Source organism: Oryctolagus cuniculus, chromosome 1 (genome assembly GCF_964237555.1).
Source record: "Oryctolagus cuniculus chromosome 1, mOryCun1.1, whole genome shotgun sequence".
Taxonomy (NCBI): Eukaryota; Metazoa; Chordata; class Mammalia; order Lagomorpha; family Leporidae; genus Oryctolagus; species Oryctolagus cuniculus.
The window spans coordinates 179,363,800-179,390,782 of record NC_091432.1 but is presented as its reverse complement, the minus strand read 5'-3'; the positions used below and the strand labels follow the sequence as shown (position 1 = coordinate 179,390,782).

General features: G+C 41.1%; 1 protein-coding gene across 39 annotated transcripts in view; it reads left to right on the top strand.

The window, feature by feature from the left end:
* The window catches only part of BNC2 (basonuclin zinc finger protein 2), a 462,557-nt gene that overhangs the window by 301,613 nt on the left and 133,961 nt on the right, over window positions 1-26,983 (top strand). The gene's annotated exons all lie outside the window — the stretch shown is intronic.

Below are 26,983 nucleotides of genomic sequence, written 5' to 3'. Positions count from 1 at the left end.
GCTGGGGTGACATAGCCACCTTCCCATAGTGCTTCAGTGCCCCCAGGCATGGAGCTCGTTCCTGCTTCATCAACAAGGTCAAAATCTGCAGCCACTTTCTGGCTGGCCTTGAAGAACAGACACGCTGCCACTTTTGTAGTCTGCGCATCACCGCGTTTCGTGATTTCCTTTCTCTCTGTCCTAGTTTGATAGGGCCAAACAAAATCGGGGTGTGTGTGGGGGGGGATGTTGGACAGCTCCCAGTTCTCTTCTCACACTTCTAGAGGTTGGGATTCCGGGATCAAGGTGTCAGGCAGGGTTGCTTTCATTGCGTCTGCAGATGGCCACCCTCTTGTGGTCTCTTCTCAGTAGACCAGGCCCTTGGTGCCGTCTGAATTTCCTCCTTCAAAGGGACGTCAGTTTGGACCCTTGCTTGGGATCCCTGTATAACTTAATCACTCTCCTTAAAGGCCCTATCTTGAAACACAGTCACATTCTGAGATATACGGGGGCTTATGCCTTCAACAGAATAATTTTAGGGGACACGATTTTTCTCATGGAATTCCCCAAACGTGCTTCCTGCTCCGATGCAGTATCGATTCTGCTAGGTGATAGGTCTGGAACTTCTGAACCCAAACCATTAGGAATCATGTAGGCACTGGAGACAGTCTGGGTGTTGACTCTTCTGTCAGATCCTGGCTCTGCCACTTTCAGTGGCATGTTACTCAACATGAGCCTCAGTTTTCCTGTCTGTAAAATAGGAATAATAATCCCTACTTTGGAGTCTTTTAAAAATAATTTTAATTGTTTTCATTTCTGTTTGAGAGACAGAGACAGACATAAAAAGAGCTTCTACCTACTGGTTCACTCCCCAAATGCCCCCAACTGCTGGGGCTAGACCAGGTCAAAACTAGGATCCTGGGGGCCTGCGTTGTGGCATAGTGGGTAAAGCTGCCACTTGTGATGTTGTCATCTTATATCGGTGCCAGTTTAAGTCCCAGCTGCTCCACTTCCCATCCAGCTCCCTGCAAATGGCCTGGGAAAGCAGTGGAAGATGGATCAAGTGCTTGGCCCCTGCCACCCACGTGGGAGACTCAGAGAAGCTCCTGGCTCCGCCTTTGGCCTGGCTCAGCAGCCACTTGGGGGAATGAACCAGCAGATAGAAGACTTTGTCTTTCCCTCTCTGTGTGTGTAACTCTGACTTTCAAATAAATAAATATTTTTTAAAAAAGAGATGGGATCCTGGAAACTTAATCGAGGTCTCCAATGTGAGTGGCAGGGACCCAAGTACTTGTGCCCTCATCTGCTGCCCTCCAAGTGTGCATTTTCAGGTAGCTGGAAGAAGAAGCAGAGGTGGGACTTGAACTAAGCACTCTGATATGGGATACAGGCATCCCAAGCTGCATCTTTATGGCTGCACCACACACTCACCCCTACTTTGAAGTCGTACTGTAAAAATTAAAGGTAAAATAAGTGAAGGCTTTAATTAATAATATATTTCAAAAATAAACTTGACAGTAGATAAGCAGTAAAGTGGAGGTGGGCTATACTAGTCATTAAACAAAGAATTGTTCATCTGTTCTCTCTTTTATTTTTTCCAAATCTGTCTCGTATTACCATCATTGATCTGTAGTATCCTTGTGAGTATAAAAGTTGACTGTGTCACCTGAGTTTGTTTTATCTATCCAACTTCCATGTGTATATTACATTAGTTGTATAATGGGGGAAAATGCAATATTTCTTCCTTCCTGAACAACATAAATTATTCCTGGCCAATGATTGTTTTGAAGACTTTCTGAGGAATGTTATATTTCACCCAACTTGCATATGATATTTCTGTTACACCACACTGTGGTTTTCCTATTGTGTCAGTAGAAATTCTGCTTCTGGGATATTAATTTTGGGGTTTCTCAGATCTGAGCAAAATGAATTCTAATTCTTCCTTCACAGTTTTACCTTGACCTCGTTTCTCCCACGCAACAGGGACATGTCTGTATAATGCAGAAGGCATTTAGGCAGGTATGCAAAACCTACTCTTCCTCCATTCATTAGGGCAAATATGACAGTGAGGGGTTGGCTGGCTAGCCCTGGAGTTGGCAGTGGGAGGACAGCACCCACTCCTTTTGCCCCTAGCGTTTCAACTAATTGCTTCATTCCCTCCCCCTACACAGAAGCCCTGAAATCATGTCTCCAATTATTTCTTCTCAGAGGTGAGACACAACAGTTTCTGGCTGCCTTCACGGTACAGTGTCCTACGTGTGGGGCCAGGAGGAAGTGACTGGAGTTTTCTAATGTGGGGTTTTGCTCAGAAAATGAGTGAAACAGCACTACTATACCTTTCCTAAAGTTGTTTCATGGTAGCACTGAGTACATTCTACCTGTTGCTGGGCTCTTAAAACAAATTTTAATTTCTGCTGAATGCCAAATCCAGTATTCTCTTCTTAAAAGAAGAATGTTTAGAAATTTGTTAATCTCTTTCAGTTAAATGCCTTCTTATAATTCCTTTTGTAGCAACATCTTCAATTTATTTCTAAGATCTTGGGTTTCATATGTCAAAATATACCACTCACTCTTGCGCGTGCGCACACACACATTTACATCCTACGTATATCTGTGTATATGTGTACAGACACACACTTGTTGCCTTATGGATTGCTATTGAAGCCTGCCAGTCATTGATATTAGCTGCTTTATAGAAATCTTGACAAAGATGTTTTTGAAAATTATTAGTTAATTCATTGTACCCTAACACTTGCATTAATTAATTAATGGGCTGTGTTACTACTCACAGATTTCTTCCTTGAACTCTTTAGTTCAAGTTATGGGAAGAAAAAACTCAAAACAGGTCCTTGAATAGCAGTCAGTATTTTGCACTGAATTAATTAAAGGATTTCTGACCCTTTCCCTCTTTTAGTGAATCTCAGCTCTTTCATTTTGATAATGGAAAACAGGGTTTATTTAATTTATTTAAAACAAACTTTTGGTGTGGGGGGAGTATAGGATAGATATCCATACCTAGACTATCATAACTTAGTTGACAGCCCAGGAGTAACTCAGAATTTCTGATTTTGTCCTGTTTCTGTTCAAAGTCCTTGGATACAGGACTCCAGCATCCAGCCACTTAATTTACTAACTACTGTATTTTTTCCTCCTTTTGACAGTTGTCTCCTCATTTACCTACAATGATCTGAGTGAGTCTTGGGGGACTGGGGGACACATTTCCACAAATTCAATTCTTTTTGGTTTGAAAATTCTAAAATAAAATGTCAAGTAATGAGCAGTAATGAACGCTTTTCTGGTGATATAAGTGTTTTTGTTCACAGAGAAGTTCAGTTTGTATGCTTTGACCCTTTTCCTCCAGAATACGGTAGTTATTCAACCATTCACAGAACTGGGGCTTCAGCCAAAGGTTTTACATAGTGTTAAAGGTTAGCTGCCATTAGTAGTATATCCCAGTGGTGGTGGTTGGGCAGGAAGACTCCCCACCGCCCTGCCCTCTTGAAGAATCCCTGCCAATAGGAGCCATGGTTGCCTTTGTGGAAAAACAGGAGACATGATGTGAAGGTTGAGAACTGCCCTGCCAAACCACTTGTGTTGTTCATTGTTTGAAAATTCATGTCTGTAGTTTAGATAAGGACTTTATTTCTAAACCATTAGAATGAAAGTAAATGGTGAGGGTTGTGGCACTCTCGCTACACTGTCATCCACTGTGGAGTGCCTGGTTCCAGTCCCGGTTATACTGTGCTTCCAGTTCAGCTTCCTGATAACATGTCTTGGAGGCAGCACATGATGATCTAAGTACTCAGGTTCCTACCACCCATGTGGAAGACCCCAGTGTAGTTCCTGGCTCTTGGATTCAGCCTGACGTAGTCCCAGCCATTATGGGAATTTGGGGAGTAAACCAACAGATGGATGATACCTATTTCTACACCACCCCCCCCCCCCGCCTCTCCCGCTGTCACTTTGCCTTTTAAATAAATAAATACATCGTTTTAAGAAAAATATATATTTTTAAAGATTCATTTTTTATTTATTTGAAAGGCAGAGTAAGAGAGTTTCCATCCACTGGTTCATTCTCCAAATGGCTACAATGGCCGGGGCCAGTCTGATGCCAGCACCTGGAACTTCATCCTAGTGGTCTCCCATATAGATGGCAGGGGCCTAAGCACTCTGGCCATCTTCCACTGCTTTCCCAGAAACATAGCAGGGAGCTGGATTATAAGTGGAGCAGCTGTTATGCCACGAGGTGCTCATATGGGATGCCAGTGCCACAGGTGGGCAGTGGGTTAACTCACTGCACAGTGATGCCAGCCCCAAGTACATCTTTTCTAAAAAAGAACTAAGCAAAATTCTAAATTGTTTTATGAAATATTGGAACCTAAGACAACTGGATAATTGCTTTCTTCTCCCGTGATAGTGTGTTTGATTTGTGTTTGGATGAAACAATTGGACAGATTTTAGAAAGATAATTTGTTTAGAATCAAAAAATTTTTTTAAAAAGCAGAGAGATTCATTGATTGATTTCCTATCTGCTGGTTCATTCTTCAAATGCCTGTAATGGATGGGGCTAGACAAGGCCAAGCTAAACCCAGAAGCCAGGAACTCAGTTTGGGTCTCCAGTATATGTAGCAGTGACCCAACTTCTTAAGTCATCACCTGCTGCCTTCCAGAGTGCACATTAGCAGGGAGCTGAGACTAGGAGTGCGACCAGGACACAAACCCAGGTACTCTGATATGGTAGGCAGGTGTCTTAAATTTTACCCCAAGAATTTTTTTCCTTTACTAAGTCAGTATATATGTGTATGTGTGTGTGTGTGTGTGTGTGTATTTAGTATATTTACTAAATATACTGAATAAGTATATATATTTATTCTGATGAGGTCCATGTGCTAAAAAGACCTGTTTTTTTAAATCTAAAGCAAAAAAACCACACGCACAATTCTACTCTTTCTAGGTATGTTTGGTAAGCATTTGGCAAGAATATGAGAATTAATAAATAGAAAATATATAACTTCCTGAACCCTCAGCGGCTTTGTTGGTGACAGTTATTTTCCTAATAGAGTACTTTGACTTGAAATGAAAAGGATGTGCCATTCCAGCAAGCCCTGTTAGTGCCTGGGTTTTCATTCCCTCTTACGCTCTCTGCCTGTGACACTGGTCGTTACTTCTCTTGGCTGAGATCTGGCTGCAGGATTGCTTGTTGCACTGGAATTCTCAAGACCTTGTCTTTATTATGTTCTATAAATGTGATTTCCTTTTGCTACTTGCAGTTCATCCAAGAAAAAGATAGTCCTACATTATTAGTTTAATTATTTTCTCATCAAGCCAGCTTCTTTCCTGCCCATATTTTATCCAAATTCTTCAGATATTTTCATATAAAATGAGCAGGCTTGGCCGGCATCATCTGGACGATCGATCAATAGATATTTATGAAACATACATCATACAGAAAGTATTGTACCTGGTCTCCTTCTGTTCTTTGCCACTGGAAATTGTGAGGGGCATAAAGTTAATTTAGTGTCATATACCAACCAGCTTTATGGTTTAATGTACTGTAAGACTTAATATTCATATAATCCATTAATTTCAAACCTTTCTTTCTTATAATTCATTGAAGGTAATTTTCCCCTTTTTTTCTCAGCATCATTTAATTTGAATTCTCAGCTTTTGCTTGATGGGTCTTAGCAGACCTGGTGTATTTATGGAGACCCTCCCTCAAAAATATAGAATAACCTAATAATGATGAATTTCAATATTTCAGTGATTTTTAATTATAAATGTATTTCATGTTAATTTATCTGAGCTTCTTGCATTTTTATTTGGTAAATATAGCAAGTATACACTCAAATAAAATCATAGTTAAACTTAATATGCATAATTAAGCCCTAAAGCAGGGCCTTTGGTCCTGAGTGGCCTGTTATCAAAGAGCTTTAGATTATTATCAGTCCCATATTCAGAATTATGAGCTTTCAGTATTCTGGTTGCCAATTCCTCAGATTTGTTGGAGACACCATACTTTGTAAGGACTCAAGCATGGCAAAAGCATTCCCTTTTTGTATTACCCTCTGAAAATTCACATCTTTGTCCCATCTGTGTTCTCCTGATGAGTTGTCTAAAGTTCTTGGAAAGTCCCCAACTGGTATCTGTAATATTCTCCAAGACTGGAGTTTAAAAGCCGATAGTAGTGGCCGGCGCTGTGGAATAGCAGGTAAAGCCGCTGCCTGCAGTGCTGGCATCCTATATGGGCACTGGTTCTAGTCCTGGCTGCTCCACTTCAGATCCAACTCTCTGCTGTGGCCTGTGAAAACAGTGGAAGATGGCCCTAGTCCTTGGGCCCCTGCACCCTTGTGGGAGACCCAGAGGAAGCGCCTGGCTCCTGGCTTCAGATCAGCGCAGATCTGGCCATTGCAGCCACTTGGGGAGTGAACCAGTGGATGGAAGACTTCTCTCTCTCTCTCTCTACTTCTGCTTCTCTGTAACTCTGTCTTTCAAATAAATAAATAGATCTTTAAAGTAAAAAAACCAATAGTAGCAATAGTGGTAACCTTTCCATCCTCATCCTCCTTTCTCCCTGATCTTCTCCCTTCCAGCCTCAACTAGACGATTGTCTATCGTAAGTGATAAAGGCATGTTGTGCTTTATTCTGACTCCCAACAGTGTGTATGTAACCACTTGCAAATTTCTCAAGACAGAGAGGAGGGTGAGAAAAAAATCCTCAGTTGCCCTTGACAGAGGAAGATAATGTTCCCAGGTATTAATCTGTACCAAACGCTAGCCTCTCTCTTTCCAACGTGGAGATTGTCCCAGCAAGAACGATTTTTGCTTTGGGAGGAATGTTGTCTGGAGAATGTTCAGGGTTTGGTGAACAGTGTAGCGTAGTAGTTGTCTGGCCTCTCCGCTCAGGGAAATAGAACTCCTCAGTGCAGGCTTACCAGTGGCCAAAAGAAAGCTTGATCCCTTGGGAGGATGCTTCTAGAGCTTTGGGAAGAAACACACCGCTAGAAACCCCACAGTCCTCAGGTCTGGAAGAAGGGAGAATTAGTGCAGTCTCTGCTTACAAGAATTTGTTCTTTTAGTAGATTTGGTAGATTGGATCCAGACTGTAATACTGAAACCTGGCTGTCCCTAGGGGCGAAATTCCCTTCTGGTTAGAGAAATCAGCCTATAGCTGCCTCCCAGCTCTCCTGAGGCAGCTGACTCCTGGTCTCTCCATGTGCAAAGTCCTTGAACATTTCTCCACTTTCATTTTAGACACAAAAACAAGGCCATTTCCTGCCTGGCACAGGAGCCCGTTTTGCTTGACCTGAGGGCACGGTGCCCTCTTCTGTACTCCCAAACCACAGCTCATGGGCTGTAAGGGGAGGACATCCTCACACGTGGGAGGGTTTGGTGCTTGATTAATGACATTAACTATTTTCTCATTGTGGCCATGAACTGCTTATTTTGATTTGTTTCTCGGCCTGCCCACCTTTGGGAGGATGCTTTGAACTCCCTCGATTTCCTTTCAACACAGCACAAACAGTCCCTCCTCTTGCAAGTCCTGGGCTGTCTGTCTGTTAGCTCTCCCGACTTTGTTTCTAACTCCATTTGACTCAGATGGAACACAAGGGAGTCCAGCAAGACCTTGCCTCTGCAGTGCAGTCACTGCTGGTCCACCTGTTAGGAGTTTCTGGAGAGGATCTTGAGGTTGACACCCCCACCCCCACCCCCACCCCCAGGGTTCTATCTCTAGGGTATGAAAAAGTTTCACGTAAATACATGGGAAGCACTGTAGAAAACAGCTGAGAGTACAGCTCTGAGTGAGACTATTGAGGTTCAGGTGCTAATTCTCCCATCTGCTATCAAGAAAACCTTGGCCAAGTTATGTAATCTCACTGTTTTCTCATCTGGGAAAGGTGAGTAGTAATAGCTCCTAGCTCATAGAGTTCTAAGATTAAATGAGATAATCCAGATGTCTTGCCCATAGTAAACACTTAATAAGTTAGTTGTTATTACTACACTTAACACAAAAGCAAAACTTCAACCTTGAGGACACCACAGACGTGTTTTAGCAAAGCTTAGTGCTTAAAAGTTTGGGTGTGGCCAGGTTAATGCCTCCTCTAAGCTCCAGTTCTCTTATCTGTAAATTCAGATAATAATAGGAATGTACCCAAATATCATGGAGTGGTTTTGAGGGAAGATTAAATGGAGGAGCGGAGTTAGCCCAGTGTTTTTCTTTTTTAAAAAAGATTTATTTTTATTTATTTGAAAGAGTTACAGTGAGAGGTAGAGACAGAGAGAGAGAGAGGTCTTCATCCGCTGGTTCACTCCCCAGATGGCCGCAACAGCCGGAGATGCCTCAATCTGAGCTTCTTCGGGGTCTCCCACATGGGTGCAGGGGCTCAAGGACTTAGGCCATATTCTACTGCTATCCAAGGCCATAACAGAGAGCTGGATCAGAAGAGGAGCAGCCGGGACTAGAACCGGTGCCCATTTAGGATGCCGACGTTTCAGGCCAGAGCATTAACCCACTGCACCACAGCACCGGCCCTTAGCCCATTGTTTTAACACAACAATTTTAGTTGCTGAAATTACTAAGTCAATAAAATAACAGTAAACTTCAATATTAATGATAATATCTAGAGCCTCGGTCAAGGTGCAGATGTGGAAAGTGATGATAGGAACTTCTTTCTCCTTCCAGGGAAGGGTTTCCACAGTGCCCAGCAGCACAGTTCCTCTGTCTCCAGTCCTCCTGGCTGTGGGATCCACTGTCCCCTCATTGACATTTCCCCAGCAAATCCAGTGTAGGGTTAATTCCTTCCATTTCCCCTGAAATGTCACGTGAGTCCTTGTTTGAACAGAAATAAGGAGCTGGATTTCATATTTGGAGAGGAGCAGACTGGTTCTAATTAGTTGTAGGAATATTTCCGTGTTGAAAACCCAAAAACCAGAAGTTGGTGAATTTTAAACAGAGTTAAGGCTATCTTTACCTATTTCACACCTATCTTTCTGCATGTGAAGCACTTTGATGGGCTCACCACTTTATCATTTTATTGCATTTTATTACTTCATAAATTTTTATATCTTGCTAACGATCCTACAGGAAGCTTAATTGTTTATAGGAACATCTTAATTAACTGGAGTTCACCAGGTTAAGCAGAACACAAATTGAAGGGATTGTAAATGAAACACATTCAGCTCCTCTCGTTTTACTCCAAATGCATTGCTCAGGTACACTAAGAGGCTTGGCTGGGTCGTAAGCACCTGAGGTGCCCTAGCAATAGCATGTTGATGCTCTAAAACATTCTTCCTTCTCTGTTGTGTCTTGTGACTTTGCCCAATCTTCCCAATCCCTTTATTGAATCATAGGATGTGATGTAACTGATATTTCAGGGAGAATTCGAATGATTAAAATAGTTTATGTATCTTATTCCTTAACAGGTTTCGCCTCTGCCTTCATAAGTGTTTTTAACTCTTTAAAAGCTTTTTTTTTTTTTAAAGATCTATTTATTTATTTATTTGAAAGGCAGAGTTACAGAGTGGCAGAGGCAGAGGAAGACAGAGAGATCTTCCATCCGCTGGTTCACAACCCCAATGGCTGCAACAGCCAGAGCTGTGCCAATCTGAAGCCAGGAACCAGGGGCTTCTTCCAGGTCTCCCAAGTGGGCGCAGGGGCCCAAGGACTTGGGCCATCTTCCACTGCTTTCCAGGGTCATAGCAGAGAGCTGGATCGAAGTCAAGCATCAGGGGCTCCAACTGGCACCCATATGGGATGCTGGCACTGCAGGTGGCGGCTTTACCCGCTGTGCCACAGCACCAGTCCCAAAAAGCTTTTTGAATTAATATATTCTTCGTTGGTGAGCATGAATTATTATATATAAAATACTTTAAAGAGTTTTTCTCACAACTGGATAGACTTGCGATGAGTGTCTGTTAAGGGCCCAGCAGTAAGGTTCTTCTCTCCTTTCAGCTGCTCTGGGTTTCCCAGGAAAAACCCGCTTTGGCTGCCCATGCTTCCCAGCCTGGTGTGGCATTCAGTGACACCATAAATATGAGCACAGTCCTACCTATGTCAAAGGACAATGAGGTTGAGCCTTAGGTGCAATTGGCCAATGAATGTAAGAGCAGCTGTAGGCCTGGCTGTCCAACACAGAACCCACTATTGTGGATTTTGAAATGTAGATGGTTCAAATTGAAGTGTGCTGAAGGAAAAAAAAAATATGCATTGCATTGGAGATGTCATTTAAAAAATGTACAATCATTATTGATTTCTTTTTTAAAAAATTAATTTCAGGAATAAAAACTCTTAACGGTACTTGCTCACTCCCTAAATGCCTATAACAGCCAAGGCTAGACCAAGACCAGAGCTAGGAGCTGAAAACTCAGTCCAGCTCTCCATGTGGATGGCAAGGACCCAAATACTTGAGCCATCACCTGCTGCCTCCCATGGTGCACATTAGCAGGAAGTTGGAATCAGGAGCAGAGCCCAGACTGGAATCCGGGTATTTTGATAAGGGATGCAGACTTCCGAAGTAGTGTCTTAACCACTAAGCCAAACACCCACTCCAAGACGTATTCTCATATGGTCTACATAGTGATGCTATTTTTGATGGACTGTGTTAAATATATTTTAGAAATTAGTGTCACTGTTTACTTCTTGCTTTTTAAGTGAGTCTATAAAAGTTAAAATTGCATATGTGGCTTGAATTATTTCTGTTAGACATGCCTGTTGTCGACTTTAGTTGTGAGACAGTGTATCCGGGGAACTGAAGCTTAGGTTTAAGAGATTTGGTGGCAGAGTAGTTAGAACTGAAGTGAGTGTCCTAAAAACCCAAACTGGGTCCTTGCCCCTGCATTCATCCCTGGGAGTGGTTTCCCAGTCTTCATACTTGCACACTTGTTGCACTGCTGAACCTGTCCAATTTTTCCTGTGCTCTCTTAACGAAGAAGAGGAATTTCCCCACCCTGCTCCCGTGCCACCCTTGTCCTGGAGCACTTAGTTACTCCTTTCTGTGCGCTCTCAGCAACTTTGCCGAGTCCAGAAGGGTGATTTCTGTCAAGCACTGGTGTTCTGTTCACTGGGGACACTCAGCCAGCACACTTCTGTGCATGCCGGTACCTCATGCAGTATCCCCACCTCGCGCATGGAGCAGAGGTCTGTGGAAACTCTTAAGTTTATCTAGAAGTCTCTGATTCCTGACTGTGTTTCTTTTCTGGCAGCCTCTGCTCGTTTTAAGTTGTGAGCATGGTCTGCAGATTACCTGTTGTCTTGAGTCCCGTTTCTGCATTCGTGTTTTCCAGTTCCCATTCTGTTTTCCCCTCTGTGTCTACAGATACTAGAGTAAGTGAAAGGAAGGTGGGAGGTTTTATAGCCTAACTCACCAGGAAGTAAATTTTAAAGAAGTTAAAGTCATTTGATCATTAACAGATGTTGGCATTTTCATTTTATTTGGAAGATACAGTCTTGAGTGAAATACCTTCCACTTTTGTTTGGTAGTTCTTCCTTTCTCCTTTGCCCGCAAAAATCTGAAGGTAAGAAACTCCCCCTTTCTCCTCTTTGGCTGATCGTGTTTTTTACTATCAGTAAAAATTAAAAAACAAATCAACCTCTAACATAAAAGAAAACACCTGTTTGGCTTGGAGAACTCGGCTAGGGAGGTCTTTTCCCTGACATGCCAAAAGCGACCATCACCAGGCCTCTTAAAAAAAACCATTTTTTTTCTTTATTTCATGTGAGCATTGGCAGAAACTCTGACAAGCAGTTCTTCATATTTTATTATGTTCTTGTCTGCAGAATCTCTGTCAGGCAAAAACCTTGTCAGCGGAAAACCTGTCGTAGGATCAGAGGAGACAAAAACAGGTGTCACACAGGCAGTCAAAACTGAAGGGGAAAAAAGGCCAGGCTAAAGAGAGAGAGGCAGACAATTACATTAATGCCATTGCTTTTATCTTATAGATGTGTGTTATTATCTCGCGGTGCTGAGTGCGCAATTGCCTCAAAGAAAAGTAGACAGGAGACAAGGGGAAACTTGATAGTTATTAACTGAAGAGGCAGTGTGTCAAAGCTGGATGGGGTTCAAAGTTTTGCAAAGGAAAAAAACTGCAGGCAGCAAGAGACAACCGTGTGGTTCTGCTTTCGGCTACATAAACCTAGTAGCAATCTAACATTTTCTACTTGGAAACAGATCATAGAGGGAAAAGTTAATGAAAGATTTCATTTGGAGGTTTTGGGGGTAACATTTATCTTATATGCATGGGACTGAATCACAAAACCTTTTCTTTTCTAAAATCTTGCCACAACGTGAGACATGGTTGAGGCATGAAGACAGGCATTTGTCAGTTCAGCTGTGTTGTTTGGATATGTTTAAAACACCTATTATCAACACACTTTTAATTAAAAAAAGCTATTAAGAAGCCCTTTTACTAAGTGTGAACATCTGTACGTGCAAGCTGTAAATTAGGAGATCACATATGTGTGCCTCTGTCAGAGACTAAATGAATTTGGCAAGTGTTTTCTATTACTGGTTTTTAAATACAGTAACCTATCTAAAGGAAAAAACTGCTGCACTTGACAGTTTGCATTTTTTTTACTTACTATTCCTAGTGATATTGATTAATACAACTTTTTCTGATTACATTGATCCAATTATTAGCCAGAATTCAAAGCATGAACCAGGATCTCCCTTGTCTCTTTGTTCTCATGACTTCAGAAGACTTCTTTCTGGAAACTTTGGGCACCATTAAATATGTGTGATGGTATAACTCAGTTTCATTGTGCCAGTGGACTGAACCCTGGAAGACTGTTGGCCTTGCTGATAACTCATGCATGCAAGCAGCCGCTAACAGAGAATAGACTGCTAACTTTCAGGTTTCCCTATCTACTCCATCAGATGTTGATCATTTTAGTGGGAAAACCAGCAGGCAATGCTCCAGTCCTTAACATTTCCTGCCCATGCATTTAAAATCTGGTTGGTTTAGACTTCTCCTGAGTCCTAAGCCTTCCCTCTTCACCCTTTTTTATGAGAACATCTTTGTATAGAGTCTTTTATCCCACCAGTTACCAGTGCAGTGTAGTTTGATACTTGATATAGGCATTAAGCAAATCCAGCAATCGAGAAGAAAATACACATTGGTGTCAGAAGTGTGTGTGCGATAGCCCAGAGTTGTAAGGGATTGAGGGGGAAGGGGAAGGTTGATTATAGATTGAGGATAAGATTTTAAACTGAATTACTGGAGGAAGGAGGAAAAAACATACTTGTCAAACAAGGTGGTAGTCACTCAAAACACACAAAAAAAGAAAAAGTATAACCATCTCTTTCTTAAGCATTTCCTACCAGATGTTGGTTTATTCTCCATTTTGAAATACTTTCTCACTACATATGATAGTATTTAAAACATATACTTTATCAGGTAACGAATATGCCTTGTATGCAGAGTGTTTTTCTAGTGAAATTCTTACATAAGAAAATGAAGTCTTTAGAGCTAGCTATTTGGAGGTAGGGTGATAGTTCTCTTATAGAAGAATTGTTGAGTCAAAGGGCGTTTCATAGTTACTAATAACATGGGCTATGTTTTATAGTCAACATACATTTTATTCATGGATCTATACATTGAATGAAGCAGTGTTTATGTAACCCATGTGGGGTGGCCTTGGCAGCTGGAGATTGGATAGAACAGCAGTGCTAACAGTGATGATCCCTAAACGTGGCTTCAGCAAGCACATTCAGTTACTACATCTCTTCCTGGCTCTCCTGTCAAGTTTGCTGATTAAATTTTCTCTCAGCCCATTGCACCCTCAGGTTGCGTTGCTACAAATGAGCCCAGTCGTGCCCCACAGAAGTAGGCCATGTAGGGGAGGAGAGGGAATGTCAGGAGGAGGAGGAAGAGGAGGAGGAGGAGGAGGCAGAGGACCTCGAATCTGCCAGCCAGAGAGCGAGGCTCTGAGAACCCCACGTTGTCAGTCCACTTTCATGTGTGCCTCAGTCAAACCTTAATGATTTCCAAAGTCTGTTTTTGAAGACTTTATTATGCATAAAGCCCCTGGGGAGAAGTGCCAGTCAGTTTGAAATATTAGCTAGATAGTCTCCAGCGGAGCTCAGGTTCTAGCCTGGACTAATGGTGTTTGTCTGTGGACATCCCAGCACTCTGAAAGCTATGTGTGAACTGCAGGTGATTAAAACCCACAGGACCAAGGGGCTTCAGGGAACTACTTTAGTCCCCTTCCCTCCCCACAGCTTAGAATCACATTCATAATAGACCACGAGAGTATTTATATCCTGTCCCTCATGTGCTAAGGGGAAGAAGAAAAAAATCAAGGCCCATTCACGTGAAGTATATAAGGTCTAGCAATGTCATGAGAGTTCATGGAGGCTCAGTGGAGGTTTTTTCCACTTTTAAAACACTGACACACTATTTGTTCAAGAGAAAAAATAAATCCTTCGCACGGAAGGGCTGACGGTTTCCATCACCATGCTTGGGGATCAGCTTTTTCAGCTACAGATCATTTCTTCTCTCCTTAAAAAAATTCCAGATGCAAGTCTCTTCTTTCCTCAGTATTAAATATCCTAATTAATTCAACCTTGACAGTTACAGCTAGAAAGTTGTGACTTAAATGGAACATGAGTTATTTTGTACTTAATTTGCTCCCAATTACATAGTTCTTTTCCCCAAAAGTAGTGAATAAAATGTGTAGATCTAAATATTACTTCAAGTCATAAGGAATTTTTCTCTTAATCACAATCATTGCCCGCCTTCGTGATCTCCTGATTCACTAAAAAGTTTTTAATATGCCATCATTGCCATTTATTAATGTTCTCCCTGGGTGCGAAGGCTTTTATTAGGATCTGGCTTACAGTCTACGGGTAGGTTAAGCCTTTGCCTAGAGCCCTGATGGTCTTGTGTAGTAAGAGAGCTGAATGTTATAATGGGAAAGGATTGATGATATAATGATTCCAAAGGGCCCCTTTATGATGAAATTCTAAATACGCAAAATCCCATTAAACCTGTAGAAGTTAGTGGGCTAGCTACATTGAAATGACATATCATTATATTGGGTATAGTGTGCTTATTATAAAGTGTGGTATAATTGGAAATTATTGGTCATATTACCAAGAATAAAGAGCCACCTACCCTCATAAATTCAGAGGTTATGGCCTGGACATTTGAGGTAGGAACGATAACAATCTTCTGTTTGTAAGTAACCAAAACTTAAAAATCTGACCCCAGAAATTGCTCTAATAAAATACTGTCACCAGTAACTTCATTTTATATCTCTTAAGGTAATCATGGAAAGAATTCCATAAAAACAGTCCCTAAATATATGTACTCAGTGTTAATCTGCTGGAAATTAAAATAGTATTCTAAGATCCAGAACTCCTAAGAGCTGACCATTAGATGCCGTTATAACGTGGAATTCTAGAGGGAATTGAGCCAAGGGACCTGGCATTTCCTGAACAATTCACCTTGAGATTTAAGGCCTGCTTGGCTCTCTCCCAAAAGGAAAAATAAGGCTTCCTTAATTTTTTTTATCTTGTAAAATTGCTTCAAATTAGCAGTTAAACATTTTAAAATATCCAGGGCAAGACTGGAAATTAGTGAAATAACAAGGCCTTTTTTTTTTAGACCTTCTTCATACACATTTTTATATACTTTTTTTTTTTTTAATTCGGCAAGGTAGGTGGTTTTCAAAATCATTCCACTCTTCAAACTTATGCTGTTGCATGGCTGTTGCCTTCACACTGCGGTGTCTGGACAGCTCTTAGAATCCACGGGCCATGGAGGCGTGTATTGAGCGTATTCCTGGGGAATCTACCTAAATCACATGAATTTGACTTTTAAAGAGAGTTATGTCCTAAAAAAACTTGTGGAAAACTAAGAACTATAAACTGTCACTGAGGGCCAGTTTTCTAGGATCAGTGAAAAGCACTTTTATATTCTTACATTAAGAGAAAAAAGTATTTGAATATGTTCTTATTTCTGTGACCTTCACAGAAAATACTGGAAGTGAAGTCTGTGGAATTACAGGTTGGCATTTATTTTAATTTATTTGAAGGTTTAGGGAGTAATTCCTGTTATTTAAAATAGAAATAAAAATAGTTATATTTCATTTGATAGATGCAAGTTATTTTATAATCATCCCTCACCCACCCCCTGTATGGTGTTATACATTTGCAAACTGGATTTTATAAAGGAGATTACTTTGTTTTCTAAATTGGCAGTATAATTAAATGTGTGTCCTGCTCTACATCAGTCGCATATTTTGCAGTGCATTTTATATGTGTACATTTACATTACATACATTAAATGAACCACATCAATTCCAGTTGTGGTCCTTATGGTGATTCTGTTCTTCACATAAATGAGTTGTCTTCATCCACACTTTAGTGCCATTTTTGGGTCTTGTGGCTTAGCCTCCTTTTTCCTTTGGAAAGCTATAGATCTGCCCAAGTGTTAGAATCAAGCTTCGGTCTATCCTTTGTTTTGCCAGAGAATTGCCAGATTAAGTAAGATTGTAGCATTTTAAAGAAACAGTAACCTAATTCACACTTTAAGAAGCTTGTAGTATATGATTTTTTTCTTCTTTTTCTAACTAGTATTCTTATTGGACTATTACAGACTTTGCTTTTTGCAGGTGAAATTTTGCATACCAAAAAGAGGTTATTTTTCTGTTTATTTTTTTGTGTTTCCTGTGGGTGTTTTACGAAAGAAGCATAGTTCTTTCTTGTTGATGCCATTCTGAACATCTTACTGTTTGCCAATTCTCCGACTCTCTTCTAAGTCTCTGCTGTACTATCTGTGAGACCATCAGCCTAGCATATTGATCACAAATCTAGTGATCTGGGTGACTACCGTGGGTGATTTTCATCATGTCTGTGCATTATGAGCTGGTCTGTGCATCCTGGCATTAACACTGTTTTCTTTCATAATAGCCTCCCGTTCTGTTTTTACTTAAAAACCCATTGTAAGACTCTAAATAATAAAGTGGTAGGAAAGGGAACAAATTTTGTAGGGTTTAGTCAGAATCCCTACCCAGCTAGGACCCCTGTATTGTGTCCTAAATTGTTGTAATTACCCACTCCCACTGTTATCTGGAGAGGCTTGAAGAGCAAGGAGAGGGCCGATAAAGAACATGAGTGAAATTCCGAGTTTGATGGCACAGTGGAGTCGTGTGTTGACTTACCTTCTCTGTGCATAGGCAGGGCCTTATTTATTTTGAGAGGCAGAGTTACAGAGAGAGAGAGGAGACAGGGAGAGATGGCTTCCATCTACTGGTTCACTCCCCAGGAGCTAGACTGATCCTAAGCCAGGAGCTTATTCCCGGTCTCCCATGTGGGCACAGGGGCCCAAGCACTTGGGCCATCTTCCACTGCTTTTCCAGGCCATTAGTAGGGAGCTAGATTGGAAGTGGAGCAGCCCATACTCCAGCTAACACCTATATGGGATGCTGGAGCCACAGGCAGAGGCTTAACCTACTATGCCAAAGCACCAACCCCTCATGTATATTCTTAAAAGTCTGTCTTCCTTGCTGTTTTGTTCACTTAAAGTGGTCATGAATCATGTCTTTTGTTCCTTATGATATCTCTAACTTAGCACAGGGCCTGGATATGTCTGATTAGTCACCAAACATGAAAGTGCTAGAATATTTGAAAGTAGTTTACTTTGCTTGGATCAGCCAGCTTGTTTCAGACTTTCTAGACTGGAAAGTAAATCTGTCTGCCCAAGTCTTCTGACCCAGGTTAGTAGTTTTGTGTGTGGGAAGCAGGGTTGAGTGGGGATGGGGGGCATTGTGTGAACAGGCTGAGACACCTCTGCAAACTTGAGCAGAGAAGAGACATATTTTAAGCAAGGTCTTGAGAAAACTGATTTGGTTATACTTGGGATGTGCTGGGTCTGTGAGAACAGAGGGGACTGTGGCATTAATGGAGTAGTGAGAGTCTGAACACCTGCACCAAAGGGCTAGAATTTAGACCAGAGGAAGGGCTTGATCCAAGAAAACATGCAATGGTGAGTGACTGATTACATAGGGGAGCTAGGGAGAGTTGTCAGATCATTTAGAATGTTCTTGCAAGATACTGTTAAGTGATCCAACAAGATTGAAATGTGTATCTACAGTATGACCTCAATCGTATAAAATTATACTTTGAAGAAAGGAGATGCAGATAAATCAATGTGGACGGTCAAGATCTTTGGGTGTTGGGATTATGGATGATTGCCTTTTTGTTTTCCTTTTTCCCAAATTTGCAGCATTTTTTTCAATGAGCACCTGTGAGAAAATACAGAAAAAAAGAAGTCTGGTTTGAAGCATGTTGGTCTCCTTTCCTAGTCCTACCTTTCACAGCAAGGGAGGTCAAATAGACATTTGGAGTTGAGGGCTACATTTATAGGTTAGGGGTCACCAGCTTGCTGTAGGAGTAGGTGGTTCCTCAAGGCGTTCTCTCAGGAAGGCAGCTGGACAGGTGGCCTGTCTGAAGTCCTGAAGTTTCCTCTGCATCTCAGTTGATTTTCCCTCCAAATACCCCAAATTGGAAAAATCTCAGTCAGTTTGTAACCCTTCCTCATTGTTTTCCAAGCATCTGTTTTCCTCCCTTCTTTGTAGGTTGGCCTTGATTCTGTGCTCTCATCCTTTCTCCTTGAACTAAAGTGGTGGTCTTCAAGTGATGGCTTGCCCACACCTGAGGGAATTTTGAAAACTATGAACTATGTTATTATTTTCATGTGCTAAGTAGCTTGCCAGTGTCATACGGCAAGTAGCTGGCAGAGCTGGGATTTGAACCTGGGCCTAGAGATACTGTCCTTAACCCAGAAGACAGCAAACACCTTCTAAACACTGGAAGCATGAAATTCTAACTTTAAGCTGTTATTTCTTATCCTCAATGCTTGTTTCCAATTCTCTTCCCCCAAGTAACATTATTGTGAATGTTCACTGAAAGTCTGGTATTAAACTTACCATACATATCTACAATAAAAATTAAGAACATACCAAATGAAGGTTTTATTTTTAAATTTCAGTCATCTCAATAAGATCAAAGTAAAATAATTATTACGGATTTAACCAGTTCATTAAACACAGTGCAGAGTTTCTTAGAAATGTATCCGTCAGTGAAATGCACAGGATTATACTTTTTCCATCCCAGATGAATAGCATTTATTATGGAGAAAGAGAAGACACACTCTAGCTTCATTTCCATTTTCTCTGTTTTACACTTAGAACTGCTAAGACACCTGTTCATATGAATGGCAAGTGGATTAGGAGCTTTTACCACACCATCATTTAGTTCTTAGAAGTTCTAGATTGTATGCCAAATACTATACAGCACTTTAATGGTTTTGCTGAATGCAAAGAAATAGAATTCTACCTCTTTTGATATTGTTACAGTCATTCACTTTCTCAATTTCTGGAACAAGGCATAATAAGATGTATCAAGTGACTGTTTCTAAAATTTAAATTAGTCTTTCATTGGGAGGCATTTTGTTAATTTCAGTGTACACAGAAAAGATTGAGAAAATAAAAATACTATATTAGTTACTAATTCAAGGAACTTTTTCCAAGTTTTAAACAAAATGCTTTTTATCATACTGCTACAGAGATTTAACTATGTTAATTGAAGAAAATATCCAGCATATAGCCTAATTGGCAAAGCCAATGCTCATGGACAAATCTGGCCGACAAATCTGGCTTAATTTTCATTAGAAAATGTTGAGCTCACATTTCAGTTCAGGTAAATGAATTAATCTGCATTTTGAGAAAAATGATGAAAATGATGTTATTTAATGTATCTTGTGTGATTACTAAACAGTTCAGAATAAGATGTGCAAATAAAGTCAATTTATTCAGTTGATACAATAGAAATGCTACTTCTCATTAATTAGTAATGAAATACTATTATGTATAACTTAGTTATGAGGTGAAGAGTATGTTAGAAGTTACTTTGAAAAGTGTGGTTCCATGTATTTATCACAATTTAGTGTTGGACTTCCCAAACAAATCAGATACTGTCAGGTATAAAAATATTTATTTTGCTAAAACTCATGTCAAATTGTTTTTATGTATCTAATGAAAGAAGTAGTTATGTACTGCCAAATACTAAGTGCTTTGGCATTTGGGTTCTAACTTATTTATTTTCATTTTTATTAACTAGATGTAGAAAATATTCAAAAGTTTGTAACATGAAAATGATTAATTGTAGCTGAAAGTAATATTTTGATATTATTAGCTTAGGTTGTATCTCCATTTTTAAATGATAAACCTAACTTCTGTCCACCTACTTTATCCAGTATGTTGTTTAAGTTTTGTACGTCCTAAGGCCGGCGCCGTGGCTCAATAGGCTAATCCTCCACCTTGCGGCGCCGGCACACCGGGTTCTAGTCCCGGTCGGGGCGCCGGATTCTGTCCCGGTTGCCCCTCTTCCAGGCCAGCTCTCTGCTATGGCCAGGGAGTGCAGTGGAGGATGGCCCAGGTGCTTGGGCCCTGCACCCCATGGGAGACCAGGAAAAGCACCTGGCTCCTGGCTCCTGCCATCGGATCAGCGTGGTGCGCCGGCTGCAGCGGCGGCCATTGGAGGGTGAACCAACGGCAAAGGAAGACCTTTCTCTCTCTGTCTCTCTCTCTCACTGTCCACTCTGCCTGTAAAAAATTAAAAAAAAAAAAAAAAGTTTTGTACGTCCAAGTAAATAACTTAAAAGGAATTTAAGGGATTAGGCATTGTTTTCTTCTCAGGTGACGACACCTCCTAGGGATGAGTGAGCCTTGAGAAGAATAGAAAAGAGCTGCTTACCTTCAAATATGTCAGGAGATGGAGGGAAGATCATTTTCAGTATTGGACACTTTTGCCTTGATCCCACAGGATGCTTTCCCAAGAGTTACATTTTGTTAAAATAGATTTGAGTGCAAGATGCAGATTCATCATGAAGGCCCCATTTCACTTTATCCCTAAACTTTGAACAGTCCAACAAAGGCCCAAATATCAGGCTCTTGCTATGTCTTACTCGTATACGTATGCCCAAGGAAAGAGGAGGCTTTTCCAAACAATGAAAATTGCTAATTACTTTGGCATTCGGGAGAGAGCTACAATCTGAGCTAGTGCACGATATATAATAAGGCAGGTATACATTTATTTTGTAAAGAAGGAAATGTGCAATTTTCAGAAGAGACATTGTAATGGATAATCTGCATATGCATGCAGGTGGGACAGTTTTAGAGTAGATATTGAATTGCAGGATCTGGAGGTTGAGTCCTTGTTGCACACCTCTTAGAAGGCTTTTACATAGCCCAAGGCTAGGCACATCACAATTAGAAGTCCACTGGCTTAAAGCTTCTCCCAGGGGAATGATAGAAAAATTTCATACTCTCTTTACATGACTCCAAACCATCCATGGCCCAGCTTGTTCTGTGTAATTTTCAGTGGTGGTGTGTAAGTGGAGGCATTTGGGTCACAGTCAAGATTACCTTGAACCTCCTCCTCTGGACTGTTCTACGTTAGGGACTGTGGCTCTGAACACTCTCATCTGCCACCATTACTGCTGGACCTGTGTCATTCTCCCAAGCTGACAAGTCTTGCTTTCATTAAACATCTGCACTCTTGTCAGAATTTCTAAAATTAAAAATCATTTTAATATCACAAAGTGTTTCATATTTTCTATATTCTGCTAACGAGAAATAAATTTCTAAGCTTTCCAGGGGCCTTTTCCTTTAGAATGAAACCTCTTGCAGTCCGCCCATCTGATGTATTTGGACTCATCTCCAACTGTTTTGCCACTAGTGTTAACATGTGCTTTGGATATTGCATTCCCTTCCACACACATCGTGGCTATCACAGTATGTGCCTGGCCAGCAGCATCTGCAGCTTCTGGAGACACATGCTTAGTCTCCATCCCAGAGATACACACGCTTAGTCTCCATCCCAGATCCGCTGAAGCAGAAACTCTGGGGAAGGTGGCCCAGCATCTGTGATGTAACAGGCCTTCCAGGCGATTCTGATGCTCATAGTTGAGAATCACTGCTTTGCTTCATGGACTTACATCGCTCTCCTTTCTTGTCTGCTGACTGCCCAATTTTCATACAAGACTGTGCCTTCGCAGCAGAGATGCAAGTTGCTCTCTCTTCTGCATCCCTCAGTACTTTATCAAATCTTTTTTATAACATTTGTATCACCTGCATCTGTCAGCTTTTGAAGGTGGAGGCTGCAACATAAATTAGCTTCTGCATCTGCATACCACACCTACCTCGGTGATAATGAGTGCTGGTGAATAAATGAATGTACGCACGAACAAAGGAGAAGAGCGTTTTATGAATATTGGTGATCAATAAGGTCGACTGCTACGGCAAGATCATGGAGAATAACGAAGGAAAAAAAAACTATGGGATTTCACAGTAACGCAAGTGTTGATGACCTTTGAAGTGCTTGCTTCAGCAGAGAGACGGGCATGAAGCCCAGACTGCTAGGAAGTAGGGACTTCTGACATGATTAGGACTGGCAAGCCTCTTGTCAACCGTTCATCTGAACATGTGGTAAAAACAGAATTTCCTTGGGTGAAGTTTCTGAGTGACCTTAGGGCAGTTACCTAACTTCATTGAGCCTGTAATTTTGGAATAGGACAAAGTAATATTATGTGTGTGCCTTAATTAAAAGATGAAATGAGATAACTGAGCCCCTAGAATGATATCTGACATGTACTTGGAACTCAAATGGTCATGCCTTGACTCCTCCCACCACCATCAGTTTTCATCACTGATTCCTGTTGAAGACATCCATCACCTTTGTAAATTTGTATGAGACGTGCAGTTGTCTAGGAGACCCATTATTGTAGTCATTGCAGAAATTGTGAGTTGCATTTGGCGAGGAACTCACATGCCTTTAGTTGAACCACTGACAGCTACTTTGGAATTACGTGGTATCCAGCGGAGAACTACCCCCAAAAGGAGTCCTATTAGGGTGCTTTTAGTTTCAAGCTACAGACTGCCACTCCAAGGCAACAGAGACAGAGCCCGAGGCAGGGAGAGATGGAGAGGGTAAAGTTGGTTGATTTTTTTTTTTTTTTTTTTGCTCAAGTGACTGAAAATTCCAAGGGTAATGCCAGCTTCAGCACTGCCAAATCTTCTGAATCAAGCAGTATTATCAGCAGTTGGTCTTTTTCAGATTGTCTTGCCATCAGACTCAGTTGATTCGCATTCTCAAGCATACTTTCTCACTATGAATGTAGAGGAAACAGAAGGAATCCTATAGCTTTAACTAAATGCTAGATTCACCATCACTGTCCTGACTTGGGTCACTTGCCTGTTCTTGAACCAGTTGGCTGTGGTTGGGGGGCTGAGATATTTGCTGGTTTTACAGCCATGGCAAAGGAATATGCAGTTCCATGAACTACTGGCATTGAGTGCGGAGGAAAAGTGAGTCCTTCGAGGGGAATCTAGTTTCTGTTCCCAGAATTATGGGACGTGGACACAGAACAGGCAGGACATTGATTTTTGGAGTCCGTCCCACTGAGATACTTCAGACAAGCTGATGGGAAAAGGATAGTAACCAACAGCTAGAAATTCTATGAGCCATACTCACCCCAGCTTCACCAAGAGCAGCTTCAGTTTTTTTTTTTTTTAAAGATTTATTTATTTATTTGAAAGTCAGTTACACAGAGAGGGGAGAGGCAGAGATAGAGTGTGAGAGAGGTCCCCGATTGGCCACAATGGCCATAGCTGCAGTGATCCGAAGCCAGGAGCCAGAAGCTACTTTTGGGTCTCCTACATGAGTGCCGGGGCCCAAGGACTTGGGCCATCTTCTGCTGCTTTCCCAGGCCATATCTTAGAGCTGGATTGGAAGTAGAGCAGCCGGGTCTTGAACCGGCGCCCTTATGGGATGCTGTTGCTTCAGGCCAGGGCATTAACCCGCTACGCCACAGTGCCGGCCCCAGCAGCTTCAGTTTTATATATTTTATGTTGCCAGTTCTGGTTAAGATTTCATTTGGAAGTGGGATCATGACAGTACCATTGGAATAAGATAAGTATGCAGATGGTTAGGCACATAGAGGATTAAATTAGGTAACATCTTGGGGTGAGTATTTCCCATAGTGGTTAAAATGCCATTAAGGACACCTGGATCTCATACCAGAGTCCTGACTTCACTTAGGATCCCAGCTTCTTCCTAATTCACACCATGGGAGGCAGTAGTGATGGCTCAAGTAGTTGAGTCTCTGCTGTTTACATGAGAGATTCAGATGAGTTCCCAGCCCCTGGCTTTGGCCTGGCCCAGCCCTGGCTGTCGTTGCAGGCACTGGAAGAGTGAACCAGTGGATGGATGATCTCTGTCTCTCTCTGGCTCTCTGCCTTCCAAATTTAAAAAAAAAAAAAAAAAAAAAAAAAAAACTTTCCAATTCCATCTTAAAGAACATGTTTTTGCCCTATCTTTTCCTCATTTCCATTGGCTTGACTCATATTCTAACCCTACAAGAGCCACACAGGGATCCTCCACAAACATGATCATGTAATCAGGCAGAAGATCAGTTCTCAGCTTATAGATATCACAACTTTTAGAGTAATTGTCTCCTAACTTTCGTCCTGCCAAGGCTACTTACCCCCATATTGTCCCAATTTGGTGACTCAGTATGATCTGGCAAAAATGATCTGTGATCAGTATGATTTAAAGAAGATTTTGATACATTCAAGAAATTTGACAGATCATAATTTCTGATATTTTCATTCTGAAATCTACAGTTGATATCTACAAGTTGAGCAGTTTGTTACTTCCCGTGTCTGCCTCTTCTGGTAACTATCTCCTAAACTATAATTTTAAGGCTTTTTTTCATTGTCTACTATTGAGTTTAAGTAACTGGCTCACATGTTCATCCTTCATAGCAGGTCCAAAGCTAGGCAGATGCCTGTGTCTGTAAGTAGAGATGTATTGGAACACAGAGGTGCCAACTACTTTGTCTTATCTGTGTGTGTCTACCTTGGTGCTCTGGTAGCAAAGGTGAGTAGTTGTAAAAGAGAACATATGTCCCACAAACCCCAAATATTTACTCTTTGGTCCTATGGAACAAATAAAGTCATTGACCCCTGCTACACATTTATATGGTTTGTTACAGTATTACTACTTCTTGACATATGGCATACTTATGAAGAAAAATCTGGTCATGTCTTTATAATATTCTCACTCCCTGGTATTCTGAAAAGCATGTATAGGGAAATACTGTCTTACCTGTTCCATCTGTGCTCTTTCAATTCTCTGAAAACATTCCTTTTCCCTGTACCCTCAATGGTTTGGTCCTCTTTTCTAACCAGTAACCTTTTTTTTCATGAGTTAGAGGGAGTAGAGTTAAGTTTTCCACCCAGCACTTGAACAGCTTTGAACATACACCTGTGTCTACCTGATGCAGATATACAAGGTGCCAAATGCATGCATGGAAATCAGGGTGTGGTGTTCTGTTATTTCCCCTCTGTTGAGTTCTCTCAATTTCATCTTCATTGTGTTTGTAGCAGTGTGTTCCATGTGCGGTCCAAGCTGGTTGACAAAGGGAATGGAGGAGGAGCACAGTTTTCCTGCCTGGTCACTGGTTTCTGTTCACAGATCAACTGCTCATCAGAAGGCTGAGTGGTTAAGCTGTACTTGAAGAAGAACAAGGATAATAATACCCTTTTCCTGCTTTTTTACAGCCTAAATGCCCTGTGGAGTGAGAGAAGACTTCAATCCCTAGGCTTGTGATTCCCTTATCTTTCCCGAACGTTAAATTAATTTTTAAGGCTATTTATTCAAAGTTGACTTAACCACTAGAATAGGAAAGATCAGACAAATCAGCTGCAAGAAATGAAGTATGAGGAAACCCGAACTCTTTGACAAAGTATTCCTGGGAGTAAATGTGTTGAATGAAGCCAGCGGGTAAATGATAAGGGCCTTTACACTGTGGATGTAAGAAAGCAATTTATCAAGAGTACATGAACTCTCTAGTGACCACAAGTCAGGAGGAAACGCGAGTGGAGGGGGAACCCTGAAAAATACATTTGAAATACGAAAAAATCTGTGTGCATGCACTTTTAAGTAGCTCCATTATTATGCAGGAAAACTGCAAATATTAAAATAGCAGCTGCTCAGAGTGTGCATGCACTATAGCGCTCTACTATGGGACGAGATGTTAGGGGAAGCAGTTGGGAAGGGCCAGGCAGTATTTTAGAATTCATAGAAACCTCAGGTGTAGTTATGATTTGAGCCTGGCTGTGGTCTGATACCCACTTGCCTGACTCACGATGAGGTCAAATGACCATCTTTCAGGCTTACATGTTTATCTTTTTTAATCTCTAAAAGGGCAAACATGTATAATTCTGACAGTTTAACCATAATGTCTTTTGTGTTCTCTTAAGGAGTTCAGAGTGCTGCTTATCCTTTATCTCATTCATCCTTGCAGCATCTCTTTGAACCCCTATGACACAATGTTATCTTAATTGTTCACTTTAAAGAAACTGAGACAAAATGTAATTACATTAGCAGCAGCAGGGTTCCCAGTAAGTCAAGTATGAATGTAGACTAGAATCTATGACCTTATCTTGACTTCTGGCCGTAGGGAAGAGATGGCATTGCTTAAATTTGTGTAGAAAAAGAGTCCCATTGTTGAAATATTAGTCTCATTAAAAGTATTCCAGAAACCTTCATGCTCATCTTTCTCTCAAACAGTTGGTTGAAATACATAGAAATTCTCAAATTTTGATTTTAGTCATTTGTTTCCATTTTCATCTGATACCTTTGTCAGAGCTGTTAACAAAGTGACGACATTATGATGAATTTCCTCCAACTTTCATAAAACTTGCCAGTGAATTCAAACACTGTCTTTACACCTGAACAGCAAGAATGCAATTGGGAGAACCAAGTTTTCAGTGAATCCCCTTAGCTTAACTTGGGTTAAATTACTAACCTTCCACCCAGCTCTCAACTTTCTTTATCCTTTTTAAATAAGGTCTCTGGCTCCTATAGCCTGAAGAAGACACTCTTCTTCTTCTTTAAACCATTCAGGTGTTTTAAGGGTTAAATCTAACTGGAAAAAACAA